The sequence below is a fragment of the Schistocerca gregaria genome, chromosome 4 (assembly GCF_023897955.1).
Source record: "Schistocerca gregaria isolate iqSchGreg1 chromosome 4, iqSchGreg1.2, whole genome shotgun sequence".
NCBI lineage: Eukaryota > Metazoa > Arthropoda > Insecta > Orthoptera > Acrididae > Schistocerca > Schistocerca gregaria.
Genome location: NC_064923.1, coordinates 605,931,895 through 605,953,160, shown reverse-complemented (window position 1 = coordinate 605,953,160; position 21,266 = coordinate 605,931,895). Strand labels below are relative to the sequence as shown.

The 21,266-nt window shown below is 41.1% G+C and overlaps 1 protein-coding gene across 4 annotated transcripts in view; it reads left to right on the top strand.

The window, feature by feature from the left end:
* Positions 1-21,266, top strand: part of LOC126266877 (major facilitator superfamily domain-containing protein 10) — a 136,898-nt gene that overhangs the window by 384 nt on the left and 115,248 nt on the right. For 2 of the 4 annotated variants that reach the window (XM_049971533.1, XM_049971530.1), the window contains exon 1: positions 17,870-18,056. The exons of the other annotated variants lie outside the window; for them this stretch is intronic. The gene's annotated coding sequence lies outside the window, so the exon portion shown is untranslated. Of the gene's footprint in view, positions 1-17,869; positions 18,057-21,266 lie in introns of those variants that run through there. 4 annotated transcript variants of the gene reach the window in all.

Sequence of the window (21,266 nt, the reverse complement as noted above, 5' to 3'; positions counted from 1 at the left end):
ACAGACACTCCAAACCGACGTTTCACGACAATTAATCTGTAAAAAACACACCACATGTCATAATGAAAGCGTGTAAACCGTCTGAGGATGAATCATAACGATTCGAAACCGGTAACGGTACCCTTTGAATAAAGGAACTGAAAGTAAATTTGTGGCTGGTTGCTGTCCTAATGTAGACCAGTTGTTCTCGTTGTGTGAGTCTTGTCCTCTTCTGCAAGTTTCCCAATTTTTTTTAATTATTTTTTGTCTCCGCTTCTTCATATTCTCTTCCACATTGTATATTCACTGCTTTATTAGTATTCTTAACTGTCCTGTTCAATTTTTCCTATATTCATAAACCTTTTTGTCTCCCAGAGTCGATCCTAAGAACGAGTTCAAGCCAGAAAATTCTCTTATCTTTTATGGATGTGAAAATATAGGTCCTTGAACAATATTGTCCAACTCAGCATGAGTTTTAGATCTCCAAGAGCCATTACTATCCTGAACTGCCCCATATTATCATGCACGGCACTTTGCGTTCAAATATTATCTGCATCTGCTCATCAGTAGTCGTTAACGTCCAGGTTTCATATCCATAGGTTACAGCTGCACTGATAGTGGTCTTGTATTTTTACAGTTTAAAAGTTTAACCTGTATAATATTTACGAGGCCTGTGGCAACATCCGCTTTAGATGCGTGATTTTATTTCAGCTGGCATGAAATTTGTGCTATTAATGTTAGATCTCATTTATTCAAATTCTACGTGTGTTCAGAAATTGAAATTTGCTACTAATAATCTTTCCGGATTTTTTATTGAGTGAGCAATATGTTCTTGCTCTCCAATTCACTGGCTTCGTTCAGCTCCTTCACTGTTCTCTGTAATGAGGCTCCTCTCGGCTAATAATTACTACATCATCGGCATACGCATATACCTGAGAAAGCTTTATGCGTATATAACCAGATATTTTGAGCTTCGGAAGAGCTGCTTCGAAGGTCAGATTAAATATAATTACACAAACGGCGTCGTCTTGCCTTACTTCCTTAACGATGGTGAACCAAGTACTTTTCCGTCCACTCGCACTGCAATCCTGCAAGCAGTCAGTGTTGCTTGGACAGTGAGACATACTTAGATGGCATATCCAGTAATAGTCCTCTTTTACGTCGATGTATTTTGACCAATCTCTTTGAAATGAGAAGATTTGATCCGTAACACTCAATCTGGAAAGTCAATAAAACGGTCTTTTTCCTCCTCCTCCTTTTTTTTTGTGTCTGTTGAACTGGGTGAATATCTACTTCGCACAAAATAAAAGATTATCTGTCCTATTCCATTAACGTATTGAACGAGAGGAAATGATAGGTATCACTGTACGTGCCCTAATCTCTCTTACGAGTGAACATCACCAAGCTGACCTCATATTTTAAGAAGGAAAACCACATTTGCAACATATCTGTCCCAACAATAGATCACACATGAAAATTTGGGCCATAATTTTGATAGTACGCAGTTATGACGCTGTGAGTACAACTTTTAAATATGCAGCCGCACAGGTTCTGCGTCACTCACTCCATCCCACTGCAGCCACCTAAAGTGCAGGCGCGAATCTCTGTCGCCGCATCCGCAAATGTTCCTTGCTGACATCTCTAGAAGAGAAAATGTTGTCCGCACGAAGCAAACTTTGCTTGAGTTCGGCTCTTTTAAAAGCACAGACAGAGGTGACAGCGAGTGTCCATCTCCTGACACCATTGGCCTTATTGTTTAGCCGAGCGTCGTGTTACTGTCGACCTCTTTCGTCCCTTCCTAGGCCAGACATCGATCGGACGTAGTTTCTAAGTTAATCCCGCTCTGATCCATATTGAACACATTTTGTCTACTGACCGCTTCCATAATAGCTATGGTTCACTAATAAACTCTTCACACACGGAAGTATGGCTGTCTCGTTTATTTGTAGTAACATGGGTTATTTCTCGTGATACAATGCCATATTTCTGTTTGAAAGCATAACAAACCCAGAACATGCTTTAAAAATTGTTAGTGCCACCTCCATTGCTGCTTGAACACCCCACAAAACGTCATCTTTTTTTTTTTCACTGTGCGTAATTCAATTGATCTAGATAGTGTTTTGTTGGTGCACACGTCGCTTTTCAGCGTCTTCCCTCCATATATACAAGTCCTTTTTGTTTTAATAATTTAAGACAGATTTGCCTCCTTTCTGCTTCTGCAAATGACGTCAGCTCCTTTCATGTACTCATTGCTTGTTGACAGAGTCAGAGTGGTATTGACAAAATTAGATCTTCTCAGCAAGCTTCACCATCACTTACTTCCGCTGTACCAACGAAGCTGTTCGACGAATGTTGCTGTTCATTATCATCCTCATACAAAGAACCACCGAACGTCGCTATTTTGCTCTATATCTAGCACGTCCTCATTCGTGAAGTTGTCTACGTTTTCTGCAACGAAACTGAAAGGTATCAATAATACCGCAAGGAAAGTCCCATACGCTATCGTTTGCATTGTATAAAATTTAGTCGAAGAGCCACATATAACGATGCTTACCAGTCAAAACTTTCAGTAGCTCTCGTTCTTCGATAGTGAAACATTGCAATTTGACTGTTATTCCGTACCATACCTGGAGGTGCTGCACTATCGCTTGTTGGTTCACCGACACTATGAACACAAACCTCTTACTCACTCCACTACACAGTACGTGGTGCTCGGGCATTAGGCAGTTGCGTAGGGGCGGAGCGAGTGACAGGCAACCGGTGCGTGCGAAGTTTAAAAGCAGCACAACCAGAAGCTCATCACTGCGTACTGTCAGAATTACGGCCCAAATTTTCACGCGGAATCGATTGCTGGGACTGATATTTGCAACTGTATTTTTCTCCTAGAAACATGAGGTATGGTTGGTGTTATTCCAGTATTAGCTTATTCTCGTAATATGCGGAGGTGGCACTATCATTTTCGCACAATTTCCTTTCAACAAAGGTTCTTTAAAGTCATTCAAAAGGGTTTCGCGAAAACTAGGTCGTTGTTTTTCAAGGACATTTAAGTTCCCCGAGCATTTCTGTTACTCTTTTATGATTCTAGAAGAGCGTACGTCAATTCGTTCATTGTATATTTCCATGTCTATTTCAGAATGTCTCCCTTATAAGGACTCCAAACGCTGGAACAGTATTCTAGAATTGGTCGCGCCATCTTGTAAGGACTTTGCTTTAGAGAAGCAACGCACTTTCTCAGAACACTTCCCTAATACTGATTTTACGACGGCGTTCAGGAAAGTAATGCTTCCGAATTTTTTATGTGAAAAGTCTTCAAACTTTTTAAAATAAAACAAATGTTTATTACCATTCTCCACATTTATTCTTCATGTTCACATATTTGCACCGCTCTACCGCTAGAGCACTCCGAATGGTAGAGCGTAACACGCCGATGTATAAAGCAACTACGTCGATACTTGAGAAACAGAACGCTGTAATCTAATTTCGAATTCGGAGAGTTAGTCCACACATGGAGCACCCTTTCTTTCATCATGGCAATACCTGTCCACACACGAGCCCTGCAACATCTGCAACAATTCGACACCTGGGGTTCACTATCGTCCGTCATCCTCCGTACAGTCCCGACTTGGTCCCATGCCATTTCATTTGTTTCCAAAACTTAAAGGATATCCTGGCGTACTTCACTTTGATAGTAATAAAGCGTTACAAGCAGAAGTGGGATTGCGGTTCCGTCTACAGAGTTACATTCTGCGGTGACGGTATCAACAAACTGGTCTCTCGTTGGAGAAATTAGTTCGTCACCGGGATGAATATGTTGGGGAAATAAATATGTGGACATGAAGAACAAAGATGCAGGATGTCAACAACTTGGTTAAATTTAAAAAGATTTAAGCGTTTTCACATTGAAAATTCGGAGGCATCACTTTTCACCTGTTCTCGTATGTGATCGTTCAATTTCATACAGCTTTTATTGTTGCCCCTAAATGCTTATACGATATGATGAGCTCAGTTGTTCGCTGCTAATTTTGTAACCGAATACAATCGGGTTTCTTCCTCTGTTTGGAGCATTTTCGTGCATTTATCCACATTTAAAGAGAGCTGCCACTCATTACTGCAGATGAGACGTTTGTACAAGTCTCCTTGCCCTTCTTAATGATTCTCCAATGGTGATACGTTTCTGTAGACAACACGACCGTCACTGAACGCTCTTATAGTGCTGCTGATCCTATCTGATAAATAGTTTGCGCATAATGAGGGCAGTACCCCTCCTATTATGCTCCCTTTGGGAACACTCGATGTTACTTTCTTACCTGCAGAACGTCTTATAACGTAATGGTTCCTATTAGCCAAACATCCACTGAATTATTCGCGTATCTGCGAAGATCGTACGAGAGACCGTTCTTGGTTACTGGTGGACGAAGTGTTACAGTGTCCAACCCCTTTTGGAAATTTAAGGAGAAATCTACGTATTCATCTGCGTTTACTATTTGCAAGATGTAATACACGAATAATGCAAGTCGTGATATTGCTGGTATTTGATTTATGGCCATAAGGCCTGACTAGCTTTTCGTCTTCCACTGTTGGAAGCTTCTCAGACACATTAACGACATAGAAAGCAGTGGAAGACGAAACGTTAGGCGGAGAATTACGTCTTGGACCAAGGCGCTATGTCCTTATACCAAAAATCAGCAATATCGCAAATACCGGCCGTGAAAGCCTACATTGTATGATTAATTCGGGCTGTGTTTCCCAAGTTAAGACACCTTTCTGGGCAAGAACATTATCCTGCTGAAAAGTGGTCCATTCCCTTTTTTGTAATCCAGGCGCCCTTTCAAGCATTTCTTTACGCATTCGGTGCAGAAGACTTGAGTAATATTCACCAGTTATTGTTTTGCTCTTTGCAAGACAATTGATACGGCGAATCATTTTTGCATCCGATAATAAGCTGAACATAATAGCAAGTGGCGAAATGGGTAGCACACTACACTCGAATTCGGGACGGCGGTGGTTCAAACATCCGTCCTCCAGATTTAAAACAAATACCGGAATGTTTCCCTTGGAGAGCTCATGAACAGTTTCTTTCTGTGTCCTCGCCCTATCCGACCTTGTGCTCCGTCTCTGATGACCTCTTCAGAGACTGGACGTTAAATCTTAATCTACTTATTTATCTACGTATAATCTTTGTGCAATACAAAGCTGACTTCGCCTATTCTGGTTCAGGACCAATAGCAGCCGCCAACTTCTTTCATTTCTGTTTGTTTCTCGTTACTCGTTTACAGAAATAAAATGGTGCATAAAATCACCTTGATACTTTTTAAAACACTTCGAACTTCATTGCAGACTTCGTTATCATATTTCCTTGTGATTAGCGGAACAGTTCTTTCTGATTAATTCTTCATACACACTGCATTGTGCACTTCATACACTATATTACATACACTGTCAGTTGTCGATCGTTCAGTACCACCATGTACGCTTCCATGATGTCCTCCGTTTCAGCACTAGTCTGGGGATGCCTTCGCGTGGGTAGCCTCTGAAATTCAGTCTCCATCCATTGTCTTAGCTACTAACAATAAACGAACACACTTAATAACATTCAGCAACATTGACTAAACGTCCATCGACGATAGAGAGCTAATTGCAAAGAATTTTGTAACGATCCGAGATTAGAGCTCATCTACTTATATTAAATACTGGTAGTACGAATCAGTCTGGAACCGCGCAACCGCTACGGTCGCAGGTTTGAATCCTGCCTCGATCATGGATGTTTGTGATGTCCTTAGGTTAGTTAGGTTTAAGTAAGTCTAAGTTCTATGGGATTGATGACTTCAGATGTTACGTCCCATAGTGCTCAGAGCCATACTTGATAGTACGAATACTTTACGTACACAGTTCGACAAAGCAGTTCCGCAGATCAAATTGACACTTGACTTATGTTATTCCTAAACATACAGTAAAAGAAAAATTTGATCTATATCTACGTCATCGGTGTACCAAGCCGAGAAATGTTCACCTTCTCCTAATAAACCTACGATGTTGTAATAGTGTTACTGGCTTTCATTGAATGCCGTCTTTGCCTCTGCGTCTCTGATTTTGAACGATTGTTGTACTGTCAAAACAACTGAAACATTTTTGCAGGGAAAAATATTTCGAGTTGGTGCTAACGAAGGATACAAGGCGGAGATAACGCTAGCAGCGCAGGACACCGTCGACTTGACAGTTGTTTGCTTACGGACGCTGCGCGTGTCTTTTCCCCATTACGTCACAGTAGTTCCGTCACTGTTTGCGTGCTGTCTGGCTGTCACCCAAGGCTAGCCTCCTTGTTGTCGTTACGAGACACGTACTGATCAGTAGATCTTGTCTCAGTACTTAATATGTCGTTACATTGCACACGTGGCATAGAAACAGCAATTAAAATGAAGACTTTTCAAAAGATTTTGGAGTGATCTCTCAAGTTTTCTCGACGCGAATTATTAATGGCGTGTTTTCCGGTGTACAGCCAAGTTGTCGATTCTATTTTATGCGCAATACAAAATGAAATCAACAACTCCACTGTCGCCCTAAGGCACACCATTAAGACAGTGTATTCGTTTTTCTTTGCAGAACTTACCTGCCTCTCTGTGTGGCTTTCATAAGAGATTCTCGACAAGGAAAGCCATACAAGGCCTTACAAATGATGTCCTGGCAGAGATAAAAATAAAAATCTGTATGCAGTTAAGTATATTCCATGACCTTTCCAAACGCTTTTAGAGTGAGGCACACAAAAGTATGAGGAAGGGATGGGGGAGGAAGTCGGCCGTGCCCTTTCAAAGGTGCCATCCTGGTATTTGCCAGAATCGATTTAGGAAAATCAGCGAAAACCTAAATCAGGGTGGCCGGACGCGTGTTTGAATCGTCGTCTTCCCGAATGCGAGTCCGGTGTCCCAACCACGGTGTCGCCTCGCTCGGTCTCACAGGCATGAAATTGACTTCAGGAGGCGGAATACATGTGTGGTTCCACAAGGATCGATACTGGATACACTCTTCTTCTTAATCGTCATGAATAACATTCCAGATACTTCGATGTACCTTTAACACAAGCTAACTAATCAAACAGCCAAACTCAGTTTTACCAGACACCGCACAGATGATAACTCGACATGCCTAAAGCTGATTCCCAGGAAACAAGTTAAGTGTTAATCTCATAAAGACTTGAGTTCTTCAATTTAAAATAAGCATAAGTGTCTTAATAGCAGCAGAAGTAGACATTAATGATCATACACTAAACGAAATTCTGGGTGTAAAATTTCGTGGAGACCAAGTTGGTAACAAATTAGAACGAGGTCAGCACATAGATAAATTAACGAACAAGCTCTGTTCATCAAGTTTACAGACAAATTTAAAACAGAGGCAACCGCAACTAAAATAGCTATACATAATTGACTGACAATTCATACAGTACAATAGGTATTTAAATATTGGTGTTTAACTACAGGTATTAAAACCATTAAAATGTAAAACTGAATGACAAGTCCGACAGCCCGCTTTAGCTGTATCTGCTTAAGTCGATTAGAGATTCAGAAAATCGGCTTTCCAACTCTTGAGTTGCATCTTCTGGTGTATATGTGTGCAGATAATGGGGAAATGACGTTATCTGAAATATCTTAAAGTGAATAGACTTAAATAAGGAAGAAAATACTATGCATCTAATTAGGAAACTAACCCGGGGGATGTAGGGCGTGTACCAACGGTTCGCGTGGCTCTCCCCGAAGGAGGTTCGAGTCCTCCCTCGGGCATGGGTGTGTGTGTGTGTTGTCCTTAGCGCAAGTAAGCTAAAATCACATTAATTAGTTTGTAAGCCTAGAGACCGATGACCCCCAGCAGTTGGGTCCCATAGGAACTTAACACCACCACCACCACTAATTCCATACCAAAAGAAGGTTGCTTACAAATGACAAATAAGTAGCAATTTTTAATTGTCCATCTTAGTAACATTATTACATTAGAATCACCTAGATTTAATTTGTATGTAATACAGAGGGCTGAGCCTAACAGTAGGTTTGGCGACCACAGTTCCTCAGCACAGCACTAGCAGCACTCATATTCTATCTACCGTGCTGTCGGTGTCAGCTTCTTTCCTTAACCGTCTCAGTACGTGGACGGCAGCCACCGCACACGCCTCGTAACTTGTGTTGACAGCTACTACGATTATTAATATGTTTGTAACAAACACACATAAGCGTGTTACTTCCGGTAAATCTGACCTGAGCACAAGCTCCTTCCTTCGATCTCTGGCGGCCCCCAAAATGCGATAAAAATAATTTTTCGGTGTCTCTCAAAACATAAATTGTATTACTTTTCATCACCAATTTTTATTTTATTCTGTAATCACTGCACGTGATTTCACTTCAGGCGAATGCCGTGATGGTTCCTTTCAAAGAGCATGGCCGACTTCGTTCCCCATCCTTCGCTATTTCGATGACCTCGCTGTTTGATCCCTTCCCCCAAACCAACCAATCAAGCAACTCCTGGACCCTATACTTTCCTGGATAATGTTTGCGTGGGTCATTTTCTGTTGTTTGATGTAGACCGACAGTAACATATTTTAATCAAAGTGATGAAAGTTCGTGATTTTAACACTGGTCAGTCCCGTTTTGTGCAGTTGTTCCACGTTACATGTGAACTGTCCTCTTCATTTTAGTTACTGCTTCACTGCTTTTTTAATCAAGGATCAGTTTTTGATTCCTAGTTCATTTCCTTCGTATTTTGTTGAATTTCGTCATTAGTTATGGTTTCTATCAACTAAGGAGGACTGAGAACTTTGCCTAACCAGGGCAACCATTACTCTGAGGCATTCTGTAACTATAACTCCCTTTACCACATGATATAACATTCGTTAGTAACCTTCTCTTTGTACGAAATAACAAATTTTATTTATTAAATATGTACAGGCCTTACTTCTTAGTTGCCGGCCGGAATGGTCGAGAGGTTTTAGGCGCTTCAGTCTGGAACCGCAGGACCGCTACGGTCACAGGTTCGAATCCTGCCTCGGGCATGGATGTGTGTAATGTTCTTGGGTTTGTTAGGTTTAAGTAGTTCTAAGTTCTAGGGGATTGATGACCTCAGAAGTTAAGTCCCATAGTGCTCAGAGCCATTTGAACCATTTTTGAACTTACTTAGTTTCCTAACTAGATGCGTAATATTTTCTTCAGTATTTAAGTCTCTTCACTCAGTACTTTAAGATATTTCAGACAACTTCATTTCCCCATTATCAAAGCGTTAATTTATAAAATCTTCTTTTCAAATATACACCATAACATGCAGCTACAGCGGGCTATTGGACTTTTCATTCAGAATTGTATTTTAGTATGTTTAACGCTGTTGGTTAGTTGGTTTGTAGATTAAAGGGAGCACCTGCTGCACTGTATGATATGTCAGTCGTTCATGTCATCAAGTTTAGTTCTTAACAGTCTTAGAAGTATCCCTCACTGAGTTGACCTAAAGACAGAAGTGCCAGATTAACTGTCACATTTTCTATTCGTATTGTTTTATGGAAGTATGTTATAGGGCAATGTAAAAGGTGAAGTATGTGGTGAATGGCCAACACCAGGCTGTTGCCCTGAATGCAGGTAGAGTGTAGCCTTTTTTTTTCAAATGGTTCAAATGGCTCTGAGCACTATGGGACTTAACATCTTAGGTCATCAGTCACCTAGAACTTAGAACTAGTTAAACCTAACTAACCTAAGGACATCACACACATCCATGCCCGAGGCAGGATTCGAACCTGCGACCGAGCCTTTTTTTCCGCGGCACTAAGAGGAGAAGTGTGGCAGACCAGTCACCCTGGGCCTTTTACCCCGGGAAACATCGCCACTACTCATCTGATAACGGCATGAGTAGACCTCGGGACACCCTGGAGTAACTGGAACGAGTAAAAATTCCCACCCATCTCCAGAAAAGAACCCACGAACTCCAGGGCCGGTCTCTAGTGCTGGATCCACTATATCACCACAGCCCATCCAATGCAATCTACCTATAGTAAATAAAGTCTTTGTTGAACAGAAGGGTACATTAGGGATATTGTGTAAAGGTACACAATAATACATCATGCAGAGGCCTATCACGAATTCTGGAAATTACTGCACTCACTTACAATACATTTACTACTACATGTTTTTGTTGCTAATGATAAAATCGGGTGCAACCGAACTGTGTTGTACACAGTCACAAAAAAACACAAAAATCATTTTCATGTAGTTTTGACCTCCTTTTCTAAGACTGAGAGTTGAGTTTGTACTCTCACACAAACATATAAAGAAACTACTAAGCAAAATACGCGAAACTTCACATATCTTTAGCCATTCCTTCGAATAATTGTCTGATTAGGCAGATTTAATGATTGAAAATTCCTGTCAACTATTTGCCAAGCAACAGTGTTTGCTTTAAAGCTGCACGACAAGTGATAGTGTATTTTAAACATGTCTCTTTGAAGTCGTATATCACTGTTTTCTTTGAAATATACACTGAAGGAAAAAACCGCAACATCAAAAAATAATTAATGTAGAATATTGAAAATTTGAGAATACATTTGTCTAGGTAACATATTTAAGTGATTAACATTACAAGATCACTGATTAATGACCGTGTGAGGTCAACTATTGCAAATGTGAGATGCTGGTACATTAATAACCGACGTAACTGTTAGTATGTTAAATGCAAACAGGAAAACATGCATCCATTGTATTGTGCAGGTGCCGGGTGTCAGTTTGTAGTTGGCGTTTGATGCCTCTTGCCCTTGGTCGTCAATACATGGATGGTTAATGTTGTTTGAAGAAGACGCTCGAGTTGTCGTCTGATGATGACCCGTATGTGCTTGGTTAGAGACTTATCTGGTGATCGAGCAGGCCAAGGCAACATGTCGACACTCTGCAGAGCATGTTGGGTTACAAAAGAAGTATGTGGACGAGAATTATCCTGTTGGAAAACACCCCTGGAATGTTGTTCATGAATGGCAGAACTATAGGTAGAATCAGCAGATTGACGTACAGATTTGCTGCCAGGGTGCATGGGGTAACCATGAGATTGCCCCTGCTGTTATATAAAATCGCACCCCACACATCTCCAGATGCAGGTCCAGTACTCTAGCACGCAGACTGGTTGGTTGCAGGCTCTCAGCCACACTTCTTCTAACCAACACACGGCTATCACTTGCACCTAGACAGAACCAAATTTCATCAGAAAACACACAAACTTCCACCCTGTCCTCTAATGAACTCACGTTTGACACCACTTATGTCGCAAATGGCGGTGGTTATGGTCAGTGGAATGCACTCTACAGGGCGTCTGGCTAACAGATGTCCTTGAAGTAGTCAATTTGCAACACTTCGTTGCGTCCCTGTGGTGCCAACTGCTGCTCAGATTGCTGGTGCAGACGCAGTACGATGCGCAGGAGCCACGCACCGAACATGCTGATCTTCCCTCTCGGTAGTGCCACGTGACCATGCGAAGCACGGTCTTCTTGTGACTGTACATTCTCGTAGACCACCGTTGCCAGCAGTTATGTACAGTGGATACAGACCTGCCAAGTTTACTGCAGTATTTCAGAAGGAACGTCCAGCCTCTCGTAGCCTAGTTCCACGACCTCGTTCAAACTCAGTGATATCTTGATGATGGAGTCTTTGTCGTCTTAAAGGCATTCTTGGCTAACATCAGTTCAAAACGTCGAGTCTCAAAGGTAACTAACCGCTCACGACTGTTACAGTGTGTGTTTAAAGCAAAGTAACGCCCCTCTTATGCAGCAGGTGCGAAATTTGAACTGTCATCATCTTTCAGATGTAGAAACGCTCCTACCAGCTTTCGTTTATATCGTAAAACTACTCCATGCTGCTGCAATTTTTTCTTCAGCGTACGTGTCATTACAACAGCAGTGTGCAGTACTTAAGCTGTATGTCTCCTGCATGCTGACAAGAGGATACTAACTGTCTTGACCGCAGACGTACTCGTATTTTAAGCTCCTATCAGACACTATATCTTGTTCCTAAAATATTAAGAATGGAGATGTCATGCCTTTTTATGCTGTTTTAAATGGGTACTTAAACAAGTTATTTGTCCTTTAGGTAAGTATATACTATTTTTGTTTTGGTTCTCTTGTGTTACTGACAATACTCGCTATTCTGTGGTCCAAATCGCTGATGATATAGATGACCTCCGATTGAAAAAAAGTAGCCAGCGTAACAGCAGAACACATCAGATGAATGAACCTAAACATCAACACCAAAAAGACAAAATTCATTATTATCTCAAGCAATTTGAAGTTTCAAAAGTCTAACATAACGTTTAAAGCAGTCCACATGGCTTTCTGTACTCTGGACATTTGACAAAGACGTGACGTGTCGTATTGAAAAAAAAAATAGATAGGTGTTCTTGGCCGCGCGGGGTAGCCGCGCGGTCTTAGGCGCTTTGCACGGTTCGCGCGGCTCCCCCGTCGGAGGTTTGAGTCTTCCCTCGGGCACGGCTGTGTGTGTTGTCCTTAGCGTCAGTTTATGTTACGTTAAGTAGTGAGTAAGCTTAGTGACCGACGACCTCAGCAGTTTGGTCCCATAGTACTTACCACAATGGGTGTTTTTAGAAGTGCTTACATCGAATTTTTCATTTATTTTGGTTTTCAGCAATTTGATTCAGCTACTTCTAATCATGTCTCTTGGACGTCAAAGGTAAACACAATCAAGCAAATAGAAGCTATCGAGGTATGGATATACCACAGAGCACTGTAGACGCCGGGAATAAATTCGCCCTCTAGTGTATCAGCAAATAGCAAGAACTGTTCAGTTCAGTTATGAACAGAAAGACGCTCTACTAAAGAACATATGCAAACGAGAGGTACCACTTCATGCAACTGATAATTGGAAACCAAATTAAAGGTAGAGGAGAAACAGCATCAAAAGAGAGAGTCTTTGCTGCGAAACATTGTCAATTGGTAACGAAAATGCCGTGTGGCTAGGCCTCCGGTCGCGTAGACCGTTCGCCTGGTGCAAGTCTTTCGAGATGACGCCACTTCGGCGACTTGCATGTCGATGCGGATGAAATGATGATGATAAGGACAACACAACACCCAGCTCCTGAGCGGAGAAATTCTCCGACCAGCCGGGAATCGAACCCGGGCCGTTAAGTATGACATTCCGTCGCGCTGACCATGTTTTTAAATCTCATTTTGGGCGCTTTTGGTCGTTGCATCTGCTCTGGGCGGACGTCGTAAGAGATCCGTTTACGTTCGTTGTTGATCGATTAACTCAGTTTTTTTTCTTTTTCTTTTTTTTATATTATTTACAGAGTGTAGCTAACCCTCTGACCGAACACGCTGAGCTACCGTGCCGGCTCCCACTCAGCTACCAGTGGCGGACTGCCAATTGGTGAGACTATATGACGCTCCATCTCTGACCCCACAGAAAATGCGATCTCAAATAATCATTTACGAACACTGAAAGAAGAATATATCATGTTTTATTCTCTGATTGTGCTTTAACTACGTTGTAACTCTTTTATGTTCGTTACATCATTTTAAGAAATTTAATTCTTTAATACTTCTGCTTTAATTTCTTTTGCTATTGAGCGCCAAAGACCACCACGTGGAGTGCTGAGAGATTACATCAGTGTAGACATAATGTCCGTCCCATATACCTACCCAAAGTGAGGAGATACTTGAGGATGTGGAACATGGCAGAACAACATAAATACATAACACATTTTTATAAAAGGACATATAATGAATACGCGAAAAATGCTAATAATTTCTGCATCTTTTTTTTTAAGTTTACATGTTAGTTAAAAAGCTTACCACGCGCATTTAAATTATATAATCGCATGCGCTATATAGTTTCTAGACTATTTCAGGGAAGTACTGTCAAAACAAAACAAATTACAATGTTTCATTTACATAAGCGGTATTACTGCAGTGAGGCTATTACACAGTATTCATTACATCTGGTTTGATTTCTTACTCCCATTTATCTTTGTTTCTGCCCTGAAATATTTGTACAATAGTGGAGATGTCAACGGTATGTGCTCTTTGTCTTGCTGTTCCACTCACGGTGCTTGCCATTGACGACAGTATTGCCCACTTTACTGTTTGTGCTCGTGCCTTCATTCAGTACTTCTCGTTTATGTCTCTGGTTAGTTCTGTGATACACAACAGTATGAATAGGTTTACTAACGTATAATGGGCCGATGTCCTCCTTGTGCACGGGTTCACTTAATGCAATGGAAGAGCAGCACAGCAACGACAATTGAAATTCCACCCACCTCTCCTGAAATTAGGAAGATAATAAACTCTCTCAAGAATAAAAGCTCACATGGGATTGATGGCATTTCCAGCAGGATAATAAAAGCTTGTTCCCAAGAAATAAGTGGGATTCTTAGCCACATATGTAATAGCTCTCTGAAGCAGAGTGTTTTCCCAGATAGACTGAAGTATGCCATTGTTATACCACTGCATAGAAAAGGGGATACGTCTGATGTCAACAACTACCGCCCAGTCTCTCTTGTGACTGCCTCATCCAAAATTCTTGAAAAATTAATGTATTGTAGAGTAGCTTCACACCTTTCTAAAAATAAAGTTTTAACAAAATGCCAGTTTGGTTTCCAGAAGGGTTTTTCAACAGAAAATGCTACATATACTTTCACAAATGAAATATTAAATGCTCTGAGTAACCGGAAGTCACCCGTTGGGATTTTTTTGTGATCTATCAAAGACTTTTGATTGTGTGAATCATGGAATACATCTGGATAAGCTCAAGTACTGTGGTACGAATGGGACAATGCTCAAATGGTTTAAATCACACCTAACTGGAAGAGTGCAGAAAGTTGAAATAAACAGTTCACATAATATGCAAAAAAACTGGTGATTTCTCAAACTGGGGAACAATCAAGAATGTGATGCCGCAAGGTTTGGTCTTGGGTACTCTGCTGTTCTTAATATATATTAATGACCTGCCATTCTGTATTCACGAAGATGCAAAACTGGTACTTTCTGCCGATGATACAAGTATAGCTATCACACCCAACAGACAAGAATTAACTGGCGAAATTGTAAACGATGTTTTTCAGAAAATCATTAAGTGGTTCTCTGCAAATAGGCTCTCATTAAATTTTGACAAAACACAGTATATACAGTTCCACACAGTAAATGGAATAACACCATTGATGAATATAGACTTCGATCAGAAATCGGTAGCTAAGGTAGAATACTCAAAATGTCTAGGTGTATGCATTGATGAGGGGCTGAACTGGAAAAAAACACACTGATGATCTGCTGAAAAGTTTGAGTTCAGGTACTTATGCTATTAGGGTCATTGCAAATTTTGACGATATACATCTGAGTAAATCAGCTTACCATGCCTATTTTCATTCTCTGCTTTTCTATGGCTTCATATTCTTGGGTAACTCATCATTGAGTAAAAGAGTGTTCATTTGCACAAAAGCGTGTAATCAGAATAATTGCTGGAGCTCATCCAAGATCATCCTGCAGACATTTCTTTAAAGAGTTAGAGATCTTCACCGTAGCCTCACAATATATATATATATATATATATATATATATATATATATATATATATATATATATATATATATATATATATATTCACTTATGAAATTTGTTATTAACAATCCGAACGAATTCAAAAGCAATAGCAGTGTACATGGCTACAACACTAGGAGAAAGGATGATCTTCACTACTCAAGGTTAAATATAACTTTGGCTCAGAAGGGGATAAATTATGCTGCAACAAAAGTCTTTGGTCACTTACCTAATAGCATCAAAAGTCTGACAGATAGCCATATAGCATTTAAAAGGAAATTAAAAGAATTTCTTAATGGCAACTCCTTCTACTCATTAGATGAATTTTTGGATATAGTGTGTGTGTGTGTGTGAAACCTTATGGGACTCAACTGCCAAGGTCATCAGTCCCTAAACTTACACACTATTTAACCTAAATTATCCTACAGAGAAACACACACACCCATGCCCGAGGGAGGACTCGAACCTCCGCCGGGACCAGGCGCACAGTCCTTGACTGCAGCGCTTTAGACTCACCAAAAACAGTAACAAAAATGGCTACAATGAAATGACAGATAATTGCAGTCATAAATTACAGCATTCAAAAAATAAGTCTTTAGCAGTAGCACAATTTGTCACCTTCACTGTCACCTTCAACTGGTGGCAGTCCAGCAGCACATTTTCTTGTTCTGCGGCCGATTCCTCATCATCATTCCCCTGAACCAAAGTAATCATTCAGTAAATCCTTGATGTGTGTTCCTTCCAGGGTAAATTACTCGGCTAATCCCACGCGGCTTGAATAGAGTAAGAGGGTAATTTCCCAACCTCCGGAAAAAAAAATATTGAGTGTCATGTTATAGTGCTTCTCCATCAGTACGCAATCGCCTATGATGAATCGGATCTTTTCGTGTTAGAATGGAAGATACTGACCGTGCAAAGTATGCCAGAGTTCCTTGTCTGGATGAGAATGTGCTACACGCGACTGATGACATTTGTGCCACTAGTGGATGAATCACAATGACATTGTTATTCTAAAACGAGCCACCAGAGAACACATATCCTTCCCTTGTAACAAATACTCTGAAAATATCCCCGAACAAGGTCAGAAATTTTGTCTGTGGGTTTGGGGTTGATACCGTATATGGTAGAAGAACTTGTTCGCCAACTAATCTTCTGCACAGCTTTGGAAATGTACTTTACAAATACTTAAACTTTTATGGTTGCTGGCAAGCTACTAAAAATGTGTTCATGAATGACAGATACGTTTATGAATATAATCAGTGAGTCGAAATAATAGTTTTCTGAGTATCGCACCTCGTAATAATGTAAAAATTCTTTGCTGGGAGAAACCAACGTTTCGGCCAACTGACTCTGGCAGAGGAAGCCTACACAGTTATACAAAGTGAGTGACTTTAAGTCTTCAAGATTGTTCTTGTTCCTGGTGATGTTGGTTTGAAAGCGATTTATATTACTTACGATAAATTTCACTAATGAATAAATATTCTGAAAGTAGTAGTTACCCTGTATTTCAAAATGCTTCTGTAACAGGCTCTTAAATCCGCAGCACAAAAAATTCTTAAGAATCCAGTTATGTCAGCTTTGTTTTATTTTTTACGTTCTTTGTGTCGAACTGCGGAAAAAAGAGAAATTTATGTCACGATTTGACTAAACGAAGGAATCAGCTGATAGGGCACTTCCTGAGGCACCAAGGAATCGTTAGTTTGGTAATGAAGGGGCTTGTCGTGGGTAAAAACTGTAGAGGGAGAGCAAAGCACGAGTACAGGAAGCAGATTCAAACTGACGTAGGTTGCCGTATTTATTCTGAGGTGAAGAAGCTCCCACAGGGTAGACTGACTTTGAGAGTCGTATCAAACCAGTCTTCAGACTGAAGACCACAACTATAACTACAGCAACAACATACAGCCGTCCGCTGTGACCGAGCAGTTCTAGGAACTTCAGTCCAGAACCGCGCTCCTGCTGCGGTCGCAGGTTCGAATCCTGCCTCGGGCATGGATGTGTGTGATGTCCTTAGGTTAGTTAGGTTTAAGTAGTTCTAAGTCTAGGGGACTGATGACCTCAGATGTTAAAAGTCCCATAGTGCTTAGAGCCATTTGAATCATTTGAACCAACAACATACATGTGGCAAATTACACACTGCAAACAGAGATTTGTTTAGGCGTAGCAGCACTTCTGTGGTAAGCTCTTCTCAACTAAATTTTTTATCTCGTTGTATTAGCAAACCCAGCAAAAACGACAAACAACAGTTGCTAAGTGTACGCTTTTAGTACCCTTATTAGTTACTTTTCCTACCTCGGAGTCGGACTGAATAAAAAATTATACGCGGTCGTTTGTAACGGCCAGGTTCAAGTGGGAAGGACACGGACTGCTGGAGGTGGCCGTTGGCGGCGCCGCTGTCTGTAAGAGAGTGGTGTCAGTATGTGGCAGGAGCCGATGTTACGTGACCACACATCTGGGCAGCCGCTGCGACCAACGGCAGTGTTTTTGCGACGGTCGTGCAAGCGCCACTACTTTCTCCGGCTGACGCGAGGTACGTGCCGCATCAACATGCTTCCATTTGCATAAGGGGATATGTGAGCTTCTGTGTGACGCTGTGAACGACTCACTACCAGAGCACGTAGGCGATTGAGCAGCGCAACGGAAACGGTCACGTGGCAGCCACTGGCAGTATTTGAGTTCTTGCATTAGCTCACAGCCTCATATAAAAGTTCCTTTGGTTACGGAACACTTTATAGAGGAAACTAAATTCATACAGTTGCTGAAAGTGTTTCATTTTGATGCATATTTTGCCATCATAGCTGTAAAACCTATTTTGTGAGAAACAAAACTGAAGTAGGATCATAGACCATTCATACATTTCATCTGCCTTACAACGTACTTCAGACCTACCGAAGTGACACTTTTTCTCGAAAATGGTGCTGTCGACCTTTGATATTGTATTAAGGAGGTGCTGATTTACAGTCTTTAAATGTTTTTGAAAAATCATGGTTTAGCACAGTAGCTGTAATGGTATGTCAGTTTGTCAAAACTACCAGTTTCGGCCAAATAACAGAACATACGTGCACTAATAATCATTGTCATCTAGATATATTACAACTAAACTCCGTCCGGACAGGCCTTGAAGGACCAAAGGTAGCCGCGCGGGATTAGTCGAGCAGTTAAAGGTGCTGCAGTCATGGACTGTGCGGCTGGTCCCGGCGGAGGTTCGAGTCCTCCCTCGGGCATGGGTGTGTGTGTTTGTCCTTAAGATAATTTAGATTAAGCTTAGGGACTGATGACCTTAACAGGTAAGTCCCATAAGATTTCACACACATTTGAACATTTGACCAAAGGTAGTACCTGGCCGCCGTGTCCTCCTCAGCCCACAGGCGTCACCGGATGCAGATACGGAGTGGCATGTCGTCAGCACACCGCTCTCCCTGCCGTATGTCAGTTCACGAGACAGGAGCCACTACTTCTCAATCAAGTAGCTCCTCAGTTTGCCTCACAAGGGCTGAGTGGAACCCGCTTGCCAACAGCGCTCGGCAGACCGGACGGCCACCCCTCAACTTCGGTGATCTGACGGGAACCAGTGTTACCACCGCGCCAAGGTCGTTGGCGTCTGGATATATTAACTACATTAAAATCACCGGAAACTGGATAATAAACAGTTTATTAGCCAGGCATTACGTTCAATTTCGCCTGCTTCCGTAACTTTCACGTGGAGAGTCCCGTTTCAATTCCCGGAACTGTCAGAGATTTTTCGTAGTTGGGAAGACTGGAATTAGGTCTACTCAGTCTCTTGAAGTGAGTTGAAGAGTTACTTGAGTGGGAAGTAGCGGCTCCAAGGTCTTCAACACCGACAACGGCCGGTACAGCGGTTTGCTGACCCCACGTCCCTCCATACAGTGTCCAGTGACATCATTCGCTGAGGATGACACGGCGATCAGTCGGTCCCAACAGGCCAGTCAGCGCCAGAACGACGGAGTTTACATCTTAACTTTCCTGCATTCTATAATTTTGATGCAGTTAATGAATAATGTTGATCTAGAGTCAAATGATCATAATCGGAAAGCATGTCCTGTAATCGATATCGTATTTTATGCCTGACAATGATTTCTTGTTCGACCTAAATTGCTAGTTTTAATAAAATAACTTACAGCTATTCCGCCAAGTCATTTTTTAATTCATCGTAATAAATGCTGAAGTAATAGAGTATATAGGTTCTGGACTATATTAGTAACATGTCTGACCCCGAAAAAACAGCAAATATTGCCCGAATACTCCTGGTGACGTTGTACATCATTCATTACATAATTCTCTGTATGGTTCACTACTGTATACTTTACTCACTCTCTTAGCCCCTTAGCCGCGGTGGATTAGCCGAGCGGTGTAGGCGCTGCAGTCATGGACTGTGCGGCTGGTCCCGGCGGAGGTTCGAGTCCTCTCTTGGGCATGGGTGTGTGTGTTTGTCCTTAGGATAATTTAGGTTAAGTAGTGTGTAAGCTTAGGGACTGATGACCTTAGCAGTTAAGTCCCATAAGATTTCACACACATTTGAACATTTCTTAGCCCATACCACGGAAAAATTACCTTCTTAATTAGTGTACCTGAGCGCTGAAACGTAAACCCACCACGGAACACGTGGAATAGTACAGAGACAGCACAACTACAGAGAACTGCTTCGCGGTTTCTTCTTTGGATGAAGAAGGAACAAAGATTTGATTGAATTATTTCCGTCTACAGTTTGCCCCTCTGGAGTTCAGCTGAGAAATACTAGGAACGAACACACAGTGTGAATACGGACTGAACAGAGGTCTTACTAAAAGATCCAAATCGCAAAGGCAGGGTGGATATTAGAATATTACTCTTATCGAACAGAAATTAAGTGCAGTAGACACTGCAGCGCATCTCCAAAAGCCTTTGAAAAATTGCAAGTTATACTCTGTGTTCTATGTGTAAGTGAAATGCATTGACAGGTTCACGAAATGTTACCCAGTGGGCTTTTCTCAGCTTCATTTTGAAATGAAAGCGCCACCCACAGCATTCCTGGTAACGCTGGCTTCAACCTCGATGCACGCTCGTAACCATTAAAACTGCAACATCAGGGTGTATTGGTAGTAACTATATTTTACATTTTATATGTACACAATATAATCTCAATAAACCGTGATCAAATATGTTGGTGATTTGGGGTGCGAAATTTACTAGATAGGAGGAGCTACTTCGACCAACAACCTAACAGCATCAAAAGTCTGACAGATAGCCATATAGCATTTAAAAAGAAATTAAAAGAATTTCTTAATGGCAACTCCTTCTACTCATTAGATGAATTTTTGGATATAGGAAGTGGGTAATTTCCGAACCTCAATATATATATATATATATATATATATATATATATATATATATATATATATATATATATATATATATATAATGTTATGTCATATTTTGCCTAATGTAATAGCTTGTACTGACACCTTTCCTTTTATTAACCTGACACGTTCCACATCAATACGAAGTGTTGTATTCATGATCTATGGAACAAGTACTAATCTACTCTCTAATCTAATCTCTAATCTAGTGGAGTCTACATTGAATGTGCATAGAGTCGAACTCAGATTGAATGACAAAGGTACATTATTCTACACAGCCTCATCTCTATCCCAGACTTTATTAACACTGGTGACTGACGAGATGTTTTCAGGTTAAAACCGGATCTCTTATACGATCACTTTATTGTACATCTGTCTGTCTG